This window comes from Rhinatrema bivittatum, chromosome 1 (assembly GCF_901001135.1).
Source record: "Rhinatrema bivittatum chromosome 1, aRhiBiv1.1, whole genome shotgun sequence".
Lineage (NCBI taxonomy): Eukaryota > Metazoa > Chordata > Amphibia > Gymnophiona > Rhinatrematidae > Rhinatrema > Rhinatrema bivittatum.
In genome coordinates, this window is record NC_042615.1 from 758,153,829 (window position 1) to 758,161,094 (window position 7,266).

The 7,266-nt window shown below is 39.8% G+C and overlaps 1 protein-coding gene across 5 annotated transcripts in view; it reads left to right on the plus strand.

Moving 5' to 3' along the window:
- Positions 1-7,266, plus strand: part of ADAMTS12 (ADAM metallopeptidase with thrombospondin type 1 motif 12) — a 1,111,988-nt gene that overhangs the window by 95,022 nt on the left and 1,009,700 nt on the right. The gene's annotated exons all lie outside the window — the stretch shown is intronic.

The following is a 7,266-nucleotide window of genomic DNA, read 5'->3' on the forward strand; positions in this document are numbered from 1 at the left end:
GAGAGCTCACCAGTTAGGAAGTAGTAGAAAGGAAGGAGAATCAAGACCACACATTGCTATCGCAAAATTTCTCAATTGGTCACAAAAGCAACTGATCCTGCAAGCCTACCGCAAGTCTTGAGAACTGACATACAAAGAGGTGTGCTCCAAATCTTTCAAGACTACTCCACCAAACTCGTGCAAAAACGCAAGGAATTTAATCCTATTTGCTTTGCTTTAGCGAAAAAGCAGGTGAATTTCACCCTGCTATACCCAATGAGACTTGATATGATATCAGAACAAAACTTTTATGTTTGAGCAACTGCAGGCTGCAAAAGATTTCTTAACTCATTTAGAGTAAGTTCCTGTAAGTTATCTTCTGAATTTGCTGTTTGGTTAGTCCACATGCTGTTTTTACCGCTGGGGAAACTTAGAGATTATTGGAGTGTTTTATGTATTCAGGGCTGCATTGCCATTGCAATAAAGTTAGAGTTGTTACGACCCAATGGAGGACTGAGAGATTGAGCATCTGACAACGTCACGAAGTTCGTGTGTCGACCACTTCTGGGATCGGTAACTCATGAATGGCGGAGCCGCGGAGATGGTGATGCATCGCTGCTGTATGGAGGGTCTACGAACCAAATCAGTGCAAAAGAAAGAGACTTTTCCTTGGGCTTCTGAGAGCATGAGTGATACTCATAATGCGAGGTCGAGCTGGAGTTGGTCTCGTTTCTGAAGGCCGTGCAGTGACTTCTCTTTTAATTCTTTTCCCCATTTTGGTCCTTTGTTAAATGGCATGTGGTTTCATTGCCAGAAATAAGTTGTTTTAATGTATTTTGTATTTTTGCAATTACTGGGGATACTGATACAGAATTGTTGTATTGGAGGAGGATGGTATATAACCGCATATCAAAAGGGCCTCATGCTTGCCAAGAGCAAGCTGATTCATGGGGGGGGGGGGGGTACGAAAGGGATTGGGGTGGGAGTAGGGGAGGGAGGGGAGCATTCTAGTATACTAAGAGCACATAATAATCAGAACATGCCTGGGCAGACCTTTGGGGAAGGGATAAGAGAGTAGGATTTTCAAGCGTCTAGAGGCTGTACATTATGGGTCGGAGTTTATCATCTACGTCCAGAGTGGATTTACTTATTGTCTTTTCTCTTGGGAAATGGGTCCCGGAGGGCAGCTGCCATTTATTTGAAGAGCAGTCTCAAGTTCATTTCAATTTCTGGTATATCAATGGGGGATAAACTTTGATTTATTTCCTGGAATGTCAACGGGTTGGGCTCGCCAATCAAGAGGAAAAAAGTGCTACAGGTCCTGAACTGAACTAAAGTTTTGGTTGCTTGTCTACAAGAAACTCACCTATCCTCATCAAAGAGTAATAAACTTTGCTGGGAACGGGTAGGATGTTGCCATTTTTCTGCTGCCATGGACAGAAAGAAAGCCGGGATAGTAATACTTATACCTAAAAATATTCATGTTGCAGAAGAAAAGTAATTCAGGATCATGAAGGAAGGTTTGTTATTTTTACTGGTAAACTGAATGGGAAGTGGGTCACAATTTGTAGCATTTACATCCCAATTGAATACAACCATCATTTTTTTGTTACCTTGGTTAACACTCTCATATTACGTATTAAGGGAACACTATTTTTGATGGGAGACTAACTGTACATGAGACCCTCAACTGGCCAGATCCCCGGCACATAATCATCCAAGGCCATTGAAGGGCAAAGGTATAGATTTTCTGTCAGGAATTACAGCTGATAGATGTCTGGCAGGTACGCCACCCCAGGGTTAAGGAGTTCACGCATATTTCATGGTCTCATAATTCTCTTTCTAGAATTGATTATATTTTGATTTCTCAGGGGTTGTGTTTTCTAATATTGTTATGGCAGAAATAAGAGATCCAATTATTTCAGATCATTCTTTGCTATGGATAGACTGGGGGGGGGGGAAGGGAAATTGAATTTAGAGAAAGGGTAGGGAGTTTTCCTAGATGTTGAATTTCAGGCATTTCTTTGTAAAACATGGAAGGAATTTGAGAGTTACAATAACCAACATAAGATAGTGATGCGGGGGGAGATAATTGCATATCTTATTGCCAGGACTAAAAGGCTGAATAAGTTTATTATTCAGTTAGAAAATCAACTTGCAGTGGCAAAGAATAGATGGCTTCAGAAAGGCTGTGAAAAGGCAGGGGATGATTATCGAAAGATCATGGAGAGTTTGCATACTCTAATTCACCAATGAACCTTGAAAATGATGAATAAGTTGGAGCACAATCTTTTCCGCTGTGGCAATAAAGAGGGCAAATACTTAGCTAATGTAGTCTGAGTAAGGAGAGGGAAGTCCTTTATTGAGAAGATGAGAAATGCCCAGGGGTCCATGGTGATAAAGGGGACAGAGATCTGTGCAGTGTTTCGACATTTTTATGAACAGCTATACTCCTCTGAAGTTTCACAAAAAAAGATGGCAAGATGAGAAGATAAGTTTCCTTCAAATGTAGCTCTACCTCAGTCATCAGAACAACATCTTGATTTTTTTGAATAGGCCCATTCAGGTATGGGCAATTACACGTTATTAAGAGAAGCAAATTTTGCAAAGCTCCAGGACCAGATTGCTTCTCATATGATTACTATAAATTATTACACCTACATATTTCTGTCCCCATGGAGAGTTATTTTATTTTAGGAGGGCTCTCCTGAATGATCATTTTCCCTTGCACTTCAATAATGCCCACTTCACTGTATTTGCTAAGCTCGGAAAAGACCCACTGTATCCAGCTTCATACCATCCCATATCGCTTTTAAACTGTGACTTAAAAATATTAACCAAAGTGCTGGCTGATTGCCCTAGCTGTGACTCTCCTTATCTTATCTCAAATAATCAGGTGGGCTTTGTAAAGGGCAGAGCAGCCTGTACTCATATAGTTAAATTAATAACAGCAATGTCTCTGTGCAAAACTAAGAATATCCCTACTGTGATAGGGTTCGATTCCAGAAAAGCCTCTCTTATAATAACACACCTCTTCTTTTATTGCCCCACCAGTGTGTAATCCTGTTTTTGGTTTTAAAGTCAGGCCCCCTTCTTCAAATTCATTTTCTATTCCCATTTTCTTTACCCATGGACTCTCCAGCTTCTGACTCCACCAATTGATTGTGCCATAGGAGTCTTATCTTCTGAGTAACCATTCTCCATATTTACTGTACTGCTATCTAAATAAACAATGAAACTATGTCACAAAGCCACACAAGTAGCCAGCAAATGGTTTCAGGAGGACATTACAATGTAAGGCATGTTCTCAAAAGTTACCAATATAAATAATGACAAGAGGATTAGATTTTTGTAGGAAACTGTCAAAATGAACTTACAATAGTATAAAATGTTTAGTATCTTGCAATACCTTTGGCCATTTGTACTAGAGCATTTTTTCCCATTTTTCATTATGGGACAAAGGCTTAGTACATCTAGCCCAGTGCTCTGTAGTTTAAATTAATTAAAGCTGTATTTATTCGGGTGGGTTTGGATTTATGCAAATATTCACAGATTCAAAGTTAGTACAAATCTTCTTCATATATAATTGTGATTGTGTGAATCCCTGTATCCCCATTAACTGGAAGTGAATTAAATAGGATGAAAATGGATGTAAGTTGAGCCATAAATGGTCTGTGTTTCTCCAAAGTGAGCCATGAATGACTTGGATTTATCTGATCCAGTTTGTGGCCTCTCCTGGTTGGATTCCCCTTCCTTCCTTCTCCTCTTTCTTCCCCTACCCTGCCAGGGTTGATGAAACTTAGGTTAAATATATTCAATGTATTTAACCTAAGTACATTGGAATTTAAGATTAAAAAGTATCTCTCTCAAAAGTCAGAGTTAGCCATTTTTTCTCAGAGCTCTTTAAAGCTGCAGAGCTGAGGTGAGGTTGGTCAGCCACATCTCAGGCTTCTAAATGTGAAAGATAAGACCTCTCTCTCCTGCTTCAAGTCATCTCATGAAGGGCCTTATAAAAAGGAATTTTCTCCATTCTGAACTCACCCAAATCTTTATTGAATAAGGTCCAGAATATAAATTTGATTTATATTCTTTTTAACAATTTACGGCAGATTACATTCAGGTACTATAGATATTTCCCTGTACCCAAAGGGTTTACAAGCTAAGAGGGTTATTCATCATATCGCATTAGGGCCTCATCGTGTTATATATGTGCAATCTTTATCCCATCACATGTTTGTATGCAAATTTGATAATGAGTATGCAAATGTAGCTTTTTATGTAAATGAGGGACTCCTATTGATTGTTGCAAATTTAACACACCACTAATGCAGCATTTAACATCAGAATAACACCACCTTTTCTTGGTGCGGTAGAGGGGGAAAAAAGCTTTTATCGTGGAATAGCCACCATTATCACAGGTCATAGCTATTAGGGATGTGCATTTGTTTTTCCCGAGTTAGGAAATTTCAACCGAAAAAATGATTTAATTTTTCCTGAAATTTCGGAAAAAATTCATTTTCGGGTTAGCGCGCACTGCCATGTTAGTGAGCGCTAACGGGAGTTAGCGCGCACCAACCTGAAAATCGGGGACCCTGAGAAAAAAACCCCAAACCGCGGGAAAAACAAAATTCCCATGGGGGGGCCCCAAAACAAAGCCCAACACAATATGAAAACCCAAAGCACATCTCTAGCAGCTATAATGGCGGCTAATATCGTAATAACAAGGGCTTTCCTCACACAAACCTACACAGTCCTGCTGAACCAAATAAAATACCTTTCTTACCTGCCCTGTCTTCCAAAATATTCTATGTTAGGGAAAGTCTAATAGTGGGATACTGGCTGCTTCACTGCTCCAGTTACATGATGAAATCGGTATGTGCGCACACATGTAGGCACTCTCAGCCTATTTGATATCAAGCATTCATATACATGCCTATGCTATAAAGGTTGTAGCCATTTTATTACATATACGCGTACATGCGCACGCAGTATCAAATAAGCTGAAAGCGCCAACATGGGTACCCTATTTGATATGTGTGCACACATGTGCGCGCAAAACTTGCTTCCACTACATAAGTGAGGAGATTTTAAAAGGGGATGGGTTCTGACACCATCGCCAATTTCACCAGTTGTTCCCATTTCACACAGGCAGGAATTGGACTTCATAACCCCCCTAGTTTATCTGTCTTCCTTTCCCCCTGTTAGCCCCAACCTGTAATAACACACTGACTGGCCTACTAAGTTTTGAGGATGTACATGCCATCCAAACCAATAGTAAACTTACAAGGCAGGGGACCTCAGCGCACACCCGTGCGCTTAAGTTTATATGTACATATCTATTGGTCTTGCCCCTTTTTCACTACTTTTCACATGTGCACAACGGGAGATACGCACGTACTTGGGAGGCTTGAAAAAAAAAGTTCTGCACAAATCGGTCCAACTTGTGAGCGTATCTCCCAGTTTGGGCGCACATCGCGCTAATGCGTCCCATACCACAATAAGCCTTTTCACAATAAAAAATATTATCATGATGAATGAATTTTTGCTATGTGATGCAGCATCCTTAAAATTTGCAGTCATGCCCTTGTTTACGTGACCATTAATGCGTGATATTCCCATGATATATATAGCTTTTTGATGAATCTAGGCCTTAGTTTGTACCTGAGGCAACGGAGGGTATAGTGACTTGCCAAGGTCACAAGAGGTGGCAGTGGGATTTGAATCCTGGTTTCCTTCTAATCACTAAGGCTACTCCTCCACACTACATGATTCAAAATGGCTGTAACCATCATCCTATAGCAGAGGCTCTCAACTCAGTGCTCGGGACACACTTAGCCAAGTCAGGTTTCTACAAGATATATGCAAGAGATAGATTTGCAATACAATCAAGATAATACATGCAAATCTATCTCATGCATATTCCTTGTGGATATCCTGAAAACCTGACTGACTAGGTGTGTCTCAAGGACTGGATAGGAAACCACTGCTCTACAAGATGCTGCTCTGCTGCTGGTATCAATCAATTTTCAACCCAAAACTAGTACAATTACATTTTCTTGTTTTAAGGTATTCTATGAAAACTGCATTAAGTTCAATATAAAACAATATTCAAATTTATAACACTTACTTGTACTGCTTGTTTTGTTTTTATATGACTGGAAAAAAGACACACATTTGTTTTGCTTTTAATGTCAAGGCTGCAGTATTTGGCTATAGACATAGTCTATAACCAGCTGCTGGATGAGGACAGATGGTTTGTGCTCACCATGTTTTACTGAGCTGTAATCTATAAGAACATAAGAATATAAAAAGTGCTATGCTAGGTCAGACCAAGCTCTATCGAACCCAGCATCCTGCCTTTAACAGTGGCCAATACGGGTCACAAGATTCCGGCAGAAACCAAAAAGAGTAGATCCATTTTCTTGTTGCTCATGCCCAGGGATAAGCAGTGGCTTTCCCAAATATACTAGCCTGATTCGGGTTTATGGACATTTCCTCTAGCAACTTGTCCAAATATCTTTTAAACCCTTTTATGCTAGATGCCTTGACAACATCCTCCAGCAACAAATTTCACAGCTTGATTGTGTGTTGAGTGAAAGAATACTTTCTCCGATTTGTTTAAAATCTGCTACCTATTATTTCTATGGAGTGTCCACTAGTCTCAGTTTTATCTGAAAGGGTAAACAACCATTTCTTATTTACCTGTTCCAGCCCACTCAGATTTTATAATTATTCCTTCTCAGTCGCCTCTTATTCAAAGCTGAAGAACCCTAACCTGTTTAACCTTTCTTCATAAGGGAGCTATTCCATTCCCTTTATCATTGTTTGTTGACTTTTCAAATTTTAAATGGTGTATGCTCCTCCCTATCAAATACTAATATTGTAGGCCACTTTTTCTTTGTTGAAAAGGGTAAAATATGCAGAGTTTTTTCCTACCCTGGACAGCCATCTACAGGGCAAACAAAGCAGTGCTCTGAAAGTGTACAGTTAATAGGTACATTTGGCAGAAAACCAAATAAGCAAATACAGTAGGATAATTACTGATGACAGGACTATATTTACCGTAATTTCAGTTTTTATTGAGTCGGCTAGCCAATGTACAAAAGGGAAAATTTGCAAACTGTCTGCATTGGGATATAGATTCTATGTACTTTCTACCCACAGGCTTTGCACCAAAAGGAAAGTATGTATAAAGATTTGAACATGCAAGCTACCTGTGAACTTTTCCTCTCTGATCTAAGCATGTCCCCAGGAATGCCTGCTGTCAATGCGGCGCACAGACTCTTA